Raw genomic sequence first — 12783 nt, forward strand, 5'->3', positions numbered from 1 at the left:
CAGGGCACAGGTGAGTGTATGTGTGTGATGTGTCTGAGGGATACAGGGCACAGGTGAGTGTATGTATGACATATGTCTGAGGGATACAGGGCACAGGTAAGTGTATGTGTGTGATGTGCCTGAGGGATACAGGGCACAGGTGAGTGTATGTATGTGATGTGTCTGAGGGATACAGGGTACAGGTGAGTGTATTTGTGTGATGTGTCTGAGGGATACAGGGCACAGGTGACTGTATGTATGTGATGTGTAGGAGGGATACAGGGCACAGGTGAGTGTACGTGTGTGATGTGTCTGAGGGTTACAGGGCACAGGTGAGTGTATGTGTGTGATGTGTCTGAGGGATACAGGGCACAGGTGACTGTATGTGTGTGATGTGTCTGAGGGATACAGGGCACAGGTGAGTGTATGTGTGTGATGTGTCTGAGGGATACAGTGCACAGGTGAGTGTATGTGTGTGATGTGTCTGAGGGATATAGGGCACAGGTGAGTGTACGTGTGTGATGTGTCTGAGGGATACAGGGCACAGGTGAGTGTATGTATGTGATGTGTCTGAGGGATACAGAGAAGTAATTTCCCAGCCTCCAGTAAGATTTAAAAGACCTTTATTGTTCTCTTGCAGGGTCCATCATATAAACAACGTTTCAAACCTATACTCGGTTCTTAATCATGTCATGATTAAGAACCAAGTATAGGTTTGAAACGGGGGCACAGCTGAGTGTACTTGTGTTTTTCACATTTTGTTTTAAACTAACTTTCTCTTGTAAGGTGTATCCAGTCCACGGATCATCCATTACTTGTGGGATATTCTCCTTCCCAACAGGAAGCTGCAAGAGAATCACCAACAGCAGAGCTGTCTATATAGCTCCTCCTCTCCCTACCACACCCAGTAATTCTCTTGCAGCTCTCGACAAGAAAGGAAGTAGTTAGAGAGATGTGGTGTAATTTAGTTATTTTTTCTTCAAATCAAGAGTTTGTTATTTTCAAATGGTACCGGAGTTGTACTATTTTTGTCTCAGGCAGAAAGTAGTAGAAGAGTCTGCCTGTGGTCTTTGATGATCTTAGCAGGTTGTAACTAAGATCCATTGCTGTTCTCACACATAACTGAAGAGAGAGGTAACTTCAGCTGGGGGAATGGCGTGCAGGGTCTCCTGCTATGAGGTATGTGCCTGTGATGTGTCTGAGGGATACAGGGCACAGGTGAGTGTACGTGTGTGATGTGTATGAGGGATTCAGGGTAGAGGTTAGTGTATGTGTGTGATGTGTCTGAGGGATACAGGGCACAGGTGAGTGTACGTATTTGATGTGCCTGAGGGATACAGGGTACAGGTGATTGTATGTGTGTGATGTGTCTGAGGGATACAGGGCACAGGTGAGTGTATGTGTGTGATGTGTCTGATGTATACAGGGTACAGGTGAGTGTATGTATGTGATGTGTCTGAGGGATACAGTGCACAGGTGAGTGTATATGTGTGATGTGTCTGATGTATACAGGGTACAGGTGAGTGTATGTATGTGATGTATCTGAGGGATACAGGCTACAGGTGAGTGTATGTGTGTGATGTGTCTGAGGGATACAGGGCACAGGTGAGTGTATGTGTGTGATGTGTCTGAGGGATACAGGGTACAGGTGAGTGTATGTGTGTGATTTGTCTGAGGGATACAGGGCACAGGTGAGTGTGTGTGATGTGTCTGAGGGATACAGGGTACAGGTGAGTGTACGTGTGTGATGTGTATGAGGGATACAGGGTACAGGTGAGTGTATGTGTGTGATGTGTCTGAGGGATACAGGGTACAGGTGAGTGTACGTGTGTGATGTGTATGAGGGATACAGGGTATAGGTCAATGTATATGTGTGATGTGTATGAGGGATACAGGGTACAGGTAAATGTATATGTGTGATGTGTCTGAGGGATACAGGACACAGGTGAGTGTATGTATGTGATGTGTCTGATTGATACAGGGTACAGGTGAGTGTATGTATGTGATGTGTATGAGGGATACAGGGCACAGGTGAGTGTATGTGTGTGATGTGTCTGAGGGATACAGGGCACAGGTGAGTGTATGTATGTGATGTGTCTGAGGGATACAGGGTAGAGGTGAGTGTATGTGTGTGATGTGTATGAGGGATACAGGGCACAGGTGAGTATATGTGTGTGATGTGTCTGAGGGATACAGGGCACAGGTGAGTGTATGTGTGATGTGTCTGAGGGATACAGGGTACAGGTGAGTGTATGTGTGTGATATGTCTGAGGCATACAGGGCACAGGTGAGTGTACTTGTGTTTTTCACATTTTGTTTTAAACTAACTTTTCTCCAACATAGGTGTGTCCGGTCCACGGCGTCATCCTTACTTGTGGGATATTCTCTTCCCCAACAGGAAATGGCAAAGAGCCCAGCAAAGCTGGTCACATGATCCCTCCTAGGCTCCGCCTACCCCAGTCATTCTCTTTGCCGTTGTACAGGCAACATCTCCACGGAGATGGCTTAGAGTTTTTTAGTGTTTAACTGTAGTTTTTATTATTCAATCAAGAGTTTGTTATTTTAAAATAGTGCTGGTATGTATTATTTACTCTGAAACAGAAAGGAGATGAAGATTTCTGTTTGTATGAGGAAAATGATTTTAGCAACTGTTACTAAAATCCATGGCTGTTCCACACAGGACTGTTGAGAGGAATTAACTTCAGTTGGGGGAACAGTGAGCAGTCTTTTGCTGCTTGAGGTATGACACATTCTAACAAGACGATGTAATGCTGGAAGCTGTCATTTTCCCTATGGGATCCGGTAAGCCATTTTTATTCAGACAGTAAATAAGGGCTTCACAAGGGCTTATCAAGACTGTAGACATTTTCTGGACTAAATCGATTCATATATTACACATATTTAGCCTCGAGGAATCATTTAATCTGGGTATTTTTGTTAAATAATATCGGCAGGCACTGTTTTAGACACCTTATTCTCTAAGGGCTTTCCCTAATCTTAGGCAGAGCCTCATTTTCGCGCCGGTATTGCGCACTTGTTTTTGAGCAGCATGACATGCAGTCGCATGTGTGAGGAGCTCTGATACATAGAAAAGACTTTCTGAAGGCGTCATTTGGTATCGTATTCCCCTTTGGGCTTGGTTGGGTCTCAGCAAAGCAGATACCAGGGACTGTAAAGGGGTTAAAGTTAAAAACGGCTCCGGTTCCGTTATTTTAAGGGTTAAAGCTTCCAAATTTGGTGTGCAATACTTTTAAGGCTTTAAGACACTGTGGTGAAATTTTGGTGAATTTTGAACAATTCCTTCATACTTTTTCGCAATTGCAGTAATAAAGTGTGTTCAGTTTAAAATTTAAAGTGACAGTAACGGTTTTATTTTAAAACGTTTTTTGTACTTTGTTATCAAGTTTATGCCTGTTTAACATGTCTGAACTACCAGATAGACTGTGTTCTGAATGTGGGGAAGCCAAGGTTCCTTCTCATTTAAATAAATGTGATTTATGTGACACTGAAAATGATGCCCAAGATGATTCCTCAAGTGAGGGGAGTAAGCATGGTACTGCATCATTCCCTCCTTCGTCTACACGAGTCTTGCCCACTCAGGAGGCCCCTAGTACATCTAGCGCGCCAATACTCCTTACTATGCAACAATTAACGGCTGTAATGGATAATTCTATCAAAAACATTTTAGCCAAAATGCCCACTTATCAGCGTAAGCGCGACTGCTCTGTTTTAGATACTGAAGAGCATGAGGACGCTGATGATAATGGTTCTGAAATGCCCCTACACCAGTCTGAGGGGGCCAGGGAGGTTTTGTCTGAGGGAGAAATTTCAGATTCAGGGAAAATTTCTCAACAAGCTGAACCCGATGTGATTACATTTAAATTTAAGTTGGAACATCTCCGCGCTCTGCTTAAGGAGGTATTATCCACTCTGGATGATTGTGAGAATTTGATCATCCCAGAGAAACTATGTAAAATGGACAAGTTCCTAGAGGTCCCGGGGCTCCCAGAAGCTTTTCCTATACCCAAGCGGGTGGCGGACATTGTAAATAAAGAATGGGAAAGGCCCGGTATACCTTTCGTCCCTCCCCCCATATTTAAAAAATTGTTTCCTATGGTCGACCCTAGAAAGGACTTATGGCAGACTGTCCCCAAGGTCGAGGGAGCGGTTTCTACTTTAAACAAACGCACCACTATACCCATAGAAGATAGTTGTGCTTTCAAAGATCCTATGGATAAAAAATTAGAAGGTTTGCTTAAAAAGATGTTTGTTCAGCAAGGTTACCTTCTACAACCAATTTCATGCATTGTCCCTGTCACTACAGCCGCGTGTTTCTGGTTCGATGAGCTAGTAAAGGCGATCGATAGTGATTCTCCTCCTTATGAGGAGATTATGGACAGAATCCGTGCTCTCAAATTGGCTAATTCTTTCACCCTAGACGCCACTTTGCAATTGGCTAGGTTAGCGGCGAAGAATTCTGGGTTTGCTATTGTGGCGCGTAGAGCGCTTTGGTTGAAATCTTGGTCAGCGGATGCGTCTTCCAAGAACAAACTCCTTAACATTCCTTTCAAGGGGAAAACGCTGTTTGGCCCTGACTTGAAAGAGATTATCTCTGATATCACTGGGGGTAAGGGCCACGCCCTTCCTCAGGATAGGTCTTTCAAGACCAAAAATAAACCTAATTTTCGTCCCTTTCGTAGAAACGGACCAGCCCCAAGTGCTACGTCCTCTAAGCAAGAGGGTAATACTTCTCAAGCCAAGCCAGCCTGGAGACCAATGCAAGGCTGGAACAAGGGAAAGCAGGCCAAGAAACCTGCCACTGCTACCAAGACAGCATGAAATGTTGGCCCCCGATCCGGGACCGGATCTGGTGGGGGGCAGACTCTCTCTCTTCGCTCAGGCTTGGGCAAGAGATGTTCTGGATCCTTGGGCACTAGAAATAGTCTCCCAAGGTTATCTTCTGGAATTCAAGGGGCTTCCCCCAAGGGGGAGGTTCCACAGGTCTCAATTGTCTTCAGACCACATAAAGAGACAGGCATTCTTACATTGTGTAGAAGACCTGTTAAAAATGGGTGTGATTCATCCTGTTCCATTAGGAGAACAAGGGATGGGGTTCTACTCCAATCTGTTCATAGTTCCCAAAAAAGAGGGAACGTTCAGACCAATCTTAGATCTCAAGATCTTAAACAAGTTTCTCAAGGTTCCATCATTCAAAATGGAAACCATTCGAACAATTCTTCCTTCCATCCAGGAAGGTCAATTCATGACCACGGTGGATTTAAAGGATGCGTATCTACATATTCCTATCCACAAGGAACATCATCGGTTCCTAAGGTTCGCATTCCTGGACAAGCATTACCAGTTCGTGGCGCTTCCTTTCGGATTAGCCACTGCTCCAAGGATTTTCACAAAGGTACTAGGGTCCCTTCTAGCGGTGCTAAGACCAAGGGGCATTGCAGTAGTACCTTACTTGGACGACATTCTGATTCAAGCGTCGTCCCTTCCTCAAGCAAAGGCTCACACGGACATAGTCCTGGCCTTTCTCAGATCTCACGGATGGAAAGTGAACGTGGAAAAGAGTTCTCTATCTCCGTCGACAAGGGTTCCCTTCTTGGGAACAATAATAGACTCCTTAGAAATGAGGATTTTTCTGACAAAGGCCAGAAAAACAAAACTTCTAAACTCTTGTCAAACACTTCATTCCGTTCCTCTTCCTTCCATAGCGCAGTGCATGGAAGTAATAGGTTTGATGGTAGCGGCAATGGACATAGTTCCTTTTGCGCGCATTCATCTAAGACCATTACAACTGTGCATGCTCAGTCAGTGGAATGGGGACTATACAGACTTGTCTCCGAAGATACAAGTAAATCAGAGGACCAGAGACTCGCTCCGTTGGTGGCTGTCCCTGGACAACCTGTCACAAGGGATGACCTTCCGCAGACCAGAGTGGGTCATTGTCACGACCGACGCCAGTCTGATGGGCTGGGGCGCGGTCTGGGGATCCCTGAAAGCTCAGGGTCTTTGGTCTCGGGAAGAATCTCTTCTACCGATAAATATTCTGGAACTGAGAGCGATATTCAATGCTCTCAAGGCTTGGCCTCAGCTAGCAAAGGCCAAGTTCATACGGTTTCAATCAGACAACATGACGACTGTTGCGTACATCAACCATCAGGGGGGAACAAGGAGTTCCCTGGCGATGGAAGAAGTGACCAAAATCATTCAATGGGCGGAGACTCACTCCTGCCACCTGTCTGCAATCCACATCCCAGGAGTGGAAAATTGGGAAGCGGATTTTCTGAGTCGTCAGACATTACATCCGGGGGAGTGGGAACTCCATCCGGAAATCTTTGCCCAAATTACTCAACTGTGGGGCATTCCAGACATGGATCTGATGGCCTCTCGGCAGAACTTCAAGGTTCCTTGCTACGGGTCCAGATCCAGGGATCCCAAGGCGACTCTAGTAGATGCACTAGTAGCACCTTGGACCTTCAAACTAGCTTATGTTTTCCCGCCGTTTCCTCTCATCCCCAGGCTGGTAGCCAGGATCACTCAGGAGAGGGCGTCGGTGATCTTGATAGCTCCTGCGTGGCCACGCAGGACTTGGTATGCAGATCTGGTGAATATGTCATCGGCTCCACCATGGAAGCTACCTTTGAGACGAGACCTTCTTGTTCAAGGTCCGTTCGAACATCCGAATCTGGTCTCACTCCAGCTGACTGCTTGGAGATTGAACGCTTGATCTTATCAAAACGAGGGTTTTCAAATAGAAAAATTTACCACAAAATATGGAAAAAATATATCTGTTGGTGTGAATCTAAAGGATTCCCTTGGGACAAGGTAAAGATTCCTAAGATTCTATCCTTTCTTCAAGAAGGATTGGAGAAAGGATTATCTGCAAGTTCCTTGAAGGGACAGATTTCTGCCTTGTCTGTGTTACTTCACAAAAAACTGGCAGCTGTGCCAGATGTTCAAGCCTTTGTTCAGGCTCTGGTTAGAATCAAGCCTGTTTACAAACCTTTGACTCCTCCTTGGAGTCTCAACTTAGTTCTTTCAGTTCTTCAGGGGGTTCCGTTTGAACCCTTACATTCCGTTGATATTAAGTTATTATCTTGGAAAGTTTTGTTTTTGGTTGCAATTTCTTCTGCTAGAAGAGTTTCAGAATTATCTGCTCTGCAGTGTTCTCCTCCTTATCTGGTGTTCCATGCAGATAAGGTGGTTTTACGTACTAAACCTGGTTTTCTTCCAAAAGTTGTTTCTAACAAAAACATTAACCAGGAGATAGTCGTACCTTCTTTGTGTCCGAAACCAGTTTCGAAGAAGGAACGTTTGTTGCACAATTTGGATGTTGTTCGCGCTCTAAAATTCTATTTAGATGCTACAAAGGATTTTAGACAAACATCTTCCTTGTTTGTTGTTTATTCTGGTAAAAGGAGAGGTCAAAAAGCAACTTCTACCTCTCTCTCTTTTTGGATTAAAAGCATCATCAGATTGGCTTACGAGACTGCCGGACGGCAGCCTCCTGAAAGAATCACAGCTCATTCCACTAGGGCTGTGGCTTCCACATGGGCCTTCAAGAACGAGGCTTCTGTTGATCAGATATGTAGGGCAGCGACTTGGTCTTCACTGCACACTTTTACCAAATTTTACAAGTTTGATACTTTTGCTTCTTCTGAGGCTATTTTTGGGAGAAAGGTTTTGCAAGCCGTGGTGCCTTCCATTTAGGTGACCTGATTTGCTCCCTCCCTTCATCCGTGTCCTAAAGCTTTGGTATTGGTTCCCACAAGTAAGGATGACGCCGTGGACCGGACACACCTATGTTGGAGAAAACAGAATTTATGTTTACCTGATAAATTACTTTCTCCAACGGTGTGTCCGGTCCACGGCCCGCCCTGGTTTTTTAATCAGGTCTGATAATTTATTTTCTTTAACTACAGTCACCACGGTATCATATGGTTTCTCCTATGCAAATATTCCTCCTTAACGTCGGTCGAATGACTGGGGTAGGCGGAGCCTAGGAGGGATCATGTGACCAGCTTTGCTGGGCTCTTTGCCATTTCCTGTTGGGGAAGAGAATATCCCACAAGTAAGGATGACGCCGTGGACCGGACACACCGTTGGAGAAAGTAATTTATCAGGTAAACATAAATTCTGTTTCTCTTGTAAGGTGTATCCAGTCCACGGATCATCCATTACTTGTGGGATATTCTCCTTCCCAACAGCAAGCTGCAAGAGAATCACCAACAGCAGAGCTGTCTATATAGCTCCTCCTCTCCCTACCACACCCAGTAATTCTCTTGCAGCTCTCGACAAGAAAGGAAGTAGTTAGAGAGATGTGGTGTAATTTAGTTATTTTTTCTTCAAATCAAGAGTTTGTTATTTTCAAATGGTACCGGAGTTGTACTATTTTTGTCTCAGGCAGAAAGTAGAAGAAGAGTCTGCCTGTGGTCTTTGATGATCTTAGCAGGTTGTAACTAAGATCCATTGCTGTTCTCACACATAACTGAAGAGAGAGGTAACTTCAGCTGGGGGAATGGCGTGCAGGGTCTCCTGCTATGAGGTATGTGCAGTTTAAATTTTTCTAGAGAAATGCAAATGCTAGAAAATGCTGTTAATACCGGATTTATTTGACGTAAGCCTGATTACAGTGATTTAATAACAACTAGTATCATGCTTGCTGTTAAAGGTAATATTCTTATTACTTTTTCACATTACTGAAGTATAAAACGTTTGCTGGAAGTGTTTAAACGTTTTGTTTACTCATATTGGTGATAAAACTTTATTGGGGCCCAGTTTTTTCCACATGGCTGGCTAGATTTTGCCTAGGGATAGTATTGTTAGGCCTCTCACTGTGAATACAAGGTGGGAGGGGCCTATTTTCGCGCCTAAATGCGCATTAGATTTTGCAGTCTGAGACATCCAGTTTCTTTGAAGGAGTCCCCTGAGTACTTAGGACCTCTCTAAAAGGTTTTTGTGCCTTCCAAGGTCGAAACGCTTGTCTTGTTTTTTTGATCCGGTTTTGAAACTAAGGGGTTAATCATCCATTTGCAAGTGGGTGCAATGCTCTGTTAGTCTATTATACACACTGTAAAAATTTCGTAAGATTTACTGCTTTTTATCACTGTTTTTCAAATTCTGACCTTTTTTTATGTTTCTTAAAGGCACAGTACCGTTTTTATTTTTTGCTTGTTTACTTTCTTTAAAGTGTTTTTCAAGCTTGCTGGTCTCTTTGCTAGTCTGTTTAAACATGTCTGACATAGAGGAAACTCCTTGTTCATTATGTTTAGAAGCCATGGTGGAACCCCCTCTTAGAATGTGTACCAAATGTACTGATTTTACTTTGAGTTATAAAGACCATATTCTGTCTTTAAAAGATTTATCACCAGAGGAAACTGACAAGGGGGAGGTTATGCCGACAGAACCTTTAACTCCTGCTCAAGGGACTCCCGCTCAAGAGGCGCCAAGTACATCTAGCGCGCCCATGGCGTTTACTTTACAAGACATGGCGGCAGTTATGGATAATACCCTTACAGCGGTATTATCCAGACTACCTGGGTTACAAGGAAAGCGAGACAGCTCTGGGGCTAGAAGAAATACAGAGCACTCTGATGCTTTAGTAGCTATGTCTGATACCCCCTCACAATATGCAGAAGCTGAGGAAGGAGAGCTTCTTTCTGTGGGTGATTTTTCTGACTCAGGGAAGATGTTTCAACCTGATTCTGATATGTCAACATTTAAATTTAAGCTTGAACACCTCCGCGTGTTGCTCACGGAGGTTTTAGCTACTCTGGATGACTGTGACACCATTATAGTGCCAGAGAAATTGTGCAGATTGGATAAATACTATGCAGTGCCTGTTTACACTGATGTTTTTCCAATACCTAAAAGGTTTTCCGAAATTATTACTAAGGAATGGGATAGACCAGGTGTTCCGTTCTCTCCCCCTCCTATTTTTAAGAAAATGTTTCCAATAGATGCCGCCACACGGGACTTATGGCAAACGGTCCCTAAGGTGGAGGGAGCAGTTTCTACCCTAGCTAAGCGTACTACTATCCCCGTCGAGGACAGTTGTGCTTTCCTAGATCCAATGGATAAAAAGTTAGAGGGTTACCTTAAGAAAATGTTTATTCAACAGGGTTTTATTCTCCAGCCTCTTGCATGCATTGCCCCGGACACTGCTGCTGCGACTTTCTGGTTTGAGTCTCTGGAAGAGGCCTTACAGGTAGAAACCCCATTGAATGATATACTTGACAAGCTTAAAGCACTTAAGCTAGCCAATTCATTTGTTTCTGATGCCGTTGTTCATTTAACTAAACTAACGGCTAAGAATTCAGGTTTTGCTATTCAGGCGCGTAGGGCGCTATGGCTTAAATCCTGGTCAAAGTCTAAGCTTCTCAATTTTCCCTTCAAGGGGCAAACCCTATTCAGGCCTGGACTGAAGAAGATCATTTCTGATATCACTGGAGGAAAAGGTCATGCCCTTCCTCAGGATAGGTCTAACAAATTAAGGACCAAACAAACTAATTTTCGTGCTTTTCGAAACTTTAAGACGAGCGCGGCATCAACTTCCTCTAATACAAAACAAGAGGGAAATTTTGCCCAGTCCATACCGGTCTGGAGACCTAACCAGGCTTGGAACAAAGGTAAACAGGCCAAAAAGCCTGCTGCTGCCTCTAAGACAGCATGAAAGATTGGCCCCCGATCCGGTAACGGATCTAGTAGGGGGGAGACTTTCCCTCTTCGCCCAGGCTTGGGCAAGAGATGTCCAGGATCCCTGGGCGTTGGAAATTGTGTCCCAGGGATATCTTCTGGACTTCAAAGCTTCTCCCCCAAAAGGGAGATTTCACCTTTCACAATTATCTGCAAACCAGATAAAGAGAGAGGCATTCTTACATTGTGTTCAAGATCTCCAAGTTATGGGAGTGATCCACCCAGTTCCAAAGGAAGAACAGGGACAAGGTTTCTATTCAAATCTATTTGTGGTTCCCAAAAAAGAGGGAACCTTCAGACCAATATTAGATCTCAAGATCCTAAACAAATTTCTCAGGGTCCCATCTTTCAAGATGAAGACTATTCGAACCATCCTACCTATGATCCAGGAGGGTCAATACATGACTACCGTGGACTTAAAGGATGCTTATCTTCACATTCCGATACACAAAGATCATCATCGGTTTCTCAGGTTCGCCTTCCTAGACAGGCATTACCAGTTTGTGGCGATTCCCTTTGGGTTAGCCACAGCTCCAAGAATCTTTTCGAAGGTTCTGGGGTCTCTTCTGGCGGTCCTAAGGCCGCGGGGCATAGCAGTAGCCCCTTACGTAGACGACATTCTGATACAGGCGTCAAATTTCCAAATTGCCAAGTCTCATGCAGACATTGTCCTGGCATTCCTGAGGTCTCATGGGTGGAAAGTGAACGAAAAGAAGAGTTCTCTATCCCCTCTCACAAGAGTTTCCTTCCTGGGAACTCTGATAGATTCTGTAGAAATGAGGATTTACCTGACAGAGGCCAGGTTATCAAAACTTCTAAATTCCTGCCGTGTTCTTTATTCTACTTCTCGCCCTTCGGTGGCTCAGTGTATGGAAGTAATCGGCTTAATGGTAGCGGCAATGGACATAGTTCCGTTTGCCCGCCTACATCTCAGACCACTGCAACTCTGCATGCTCAGTCAGTGGAATGGAGATTACACAGATTTGTCCCCTCTACTAAATCTGGATCAAGAGACCAGGGATTCTCTTCTCTGGTGGCTATCTCGGGTCCATTTGTCCAAAGGTATGAACTTTCGCAGGCCAGATTGGACAATAGTAACAACAGACGCCAGCCTTCTCGGCTGGGGGACAGTCTGGAACTCCCTGAAGGCTCAGGGATCGTGGACTCAGGAGGAGGTTCTCCTTCCGATAAACATTCTGGAACTAAGAGCGATATTCATTGCTCTTCAGGCTTGGCCTCAGCTAGCGACAATGAGGTTCATCAGATTTCAGTCGGACAACATCACGACTGTAGCTTACATCAACCATCAAGGGGGAACAAGGAGTTCCCTAGCGATGTTGGAAGTTTAAAAGATAATTCGTTGGGCAGAGATTCATTTTTGCCACCTATCAGCTATCCATATCCCAGGTGTAGAGAACTGGGAGGCGGATTTTCTAAGTCGACAGACTTTTCATCCGGGGGAGTGGGAGCTCCATCCGGAGGTGTTTGCACAGTTGATTCAACGTTGGGGCAAACCAGAACTGGATCTCATGGCGTCTCGCCAGAAAGTCAAGCTTCCTTGTTACGGATCCAGGTCCAGGGATCCCAAGGCAGCGATGATAGATGCTCTAGCAGCGCCTTGGTCCTTCAACCTGGCATATGTGTTTCAACCGTTTCCTCTGCTGCCTCGTCTGATTGCCAAAATCAAGCAGGTGAGAGCATCAGTGATTTTGATAGCACCTGCGTGGCCACGCAGGACTTGGTATGCAGATCTGGTGGACATGTCATCCTTTCCACCATGGACTCTGCCCCTGAGACAGGACCTTCTACTTCAGGGTCCTTTCAACCATCCAAATCTAATTTCTCTGCATCTGACTGCCTGGAGATTGAACGCTTGATTTTATCAAAGCGAGGTTTCTCCGAGTCAGTCATTGATACCTTAATTCAGGCACGAAAGCCTGTCACCAGGAAAATCTATCATAAGATATGGTGTAAATATCTTCATTGGTGTTAATCCAAAGGTTACTCATGGAGTAAGGTCAGGATTGCTCGGATATTATCCTTTCTCCAAGATGGATTGGAGAATGGTTTGTCAGAGAGTTCCTTAAAGGGACAGAT

The 12783-nt window shown here is 44.7% G+C and overlaps 1 protein-coding gene across 2 annotated transcripts in view; it reads left to right on the forward strand.

Moving 5' to 3' along the window:
• The window catches only part of LOC128659958 (zinc finger protein OZF-like), a 187334-nt gene that overhangs the window by 60390 nt on the left and 114161 nt on the right, over positions 1-12783 (forward strand). The gene's annotated exons all lie outside the window — the stretch shown is intronic.

This window comes from Bombina bombina, chromosome 5, assembly GCF_027579735.1.
Source record: "Bombina bombina isolate aBomBom1 chromosome 5, aBomBom1.pri, whole genome shotgun sequence".
Lineage (NCBI taxonomy): Eukaryota > Metazoa > Chordata > Amphibia > Anura > Bombinatoridae > Bombina > Bombina bombina.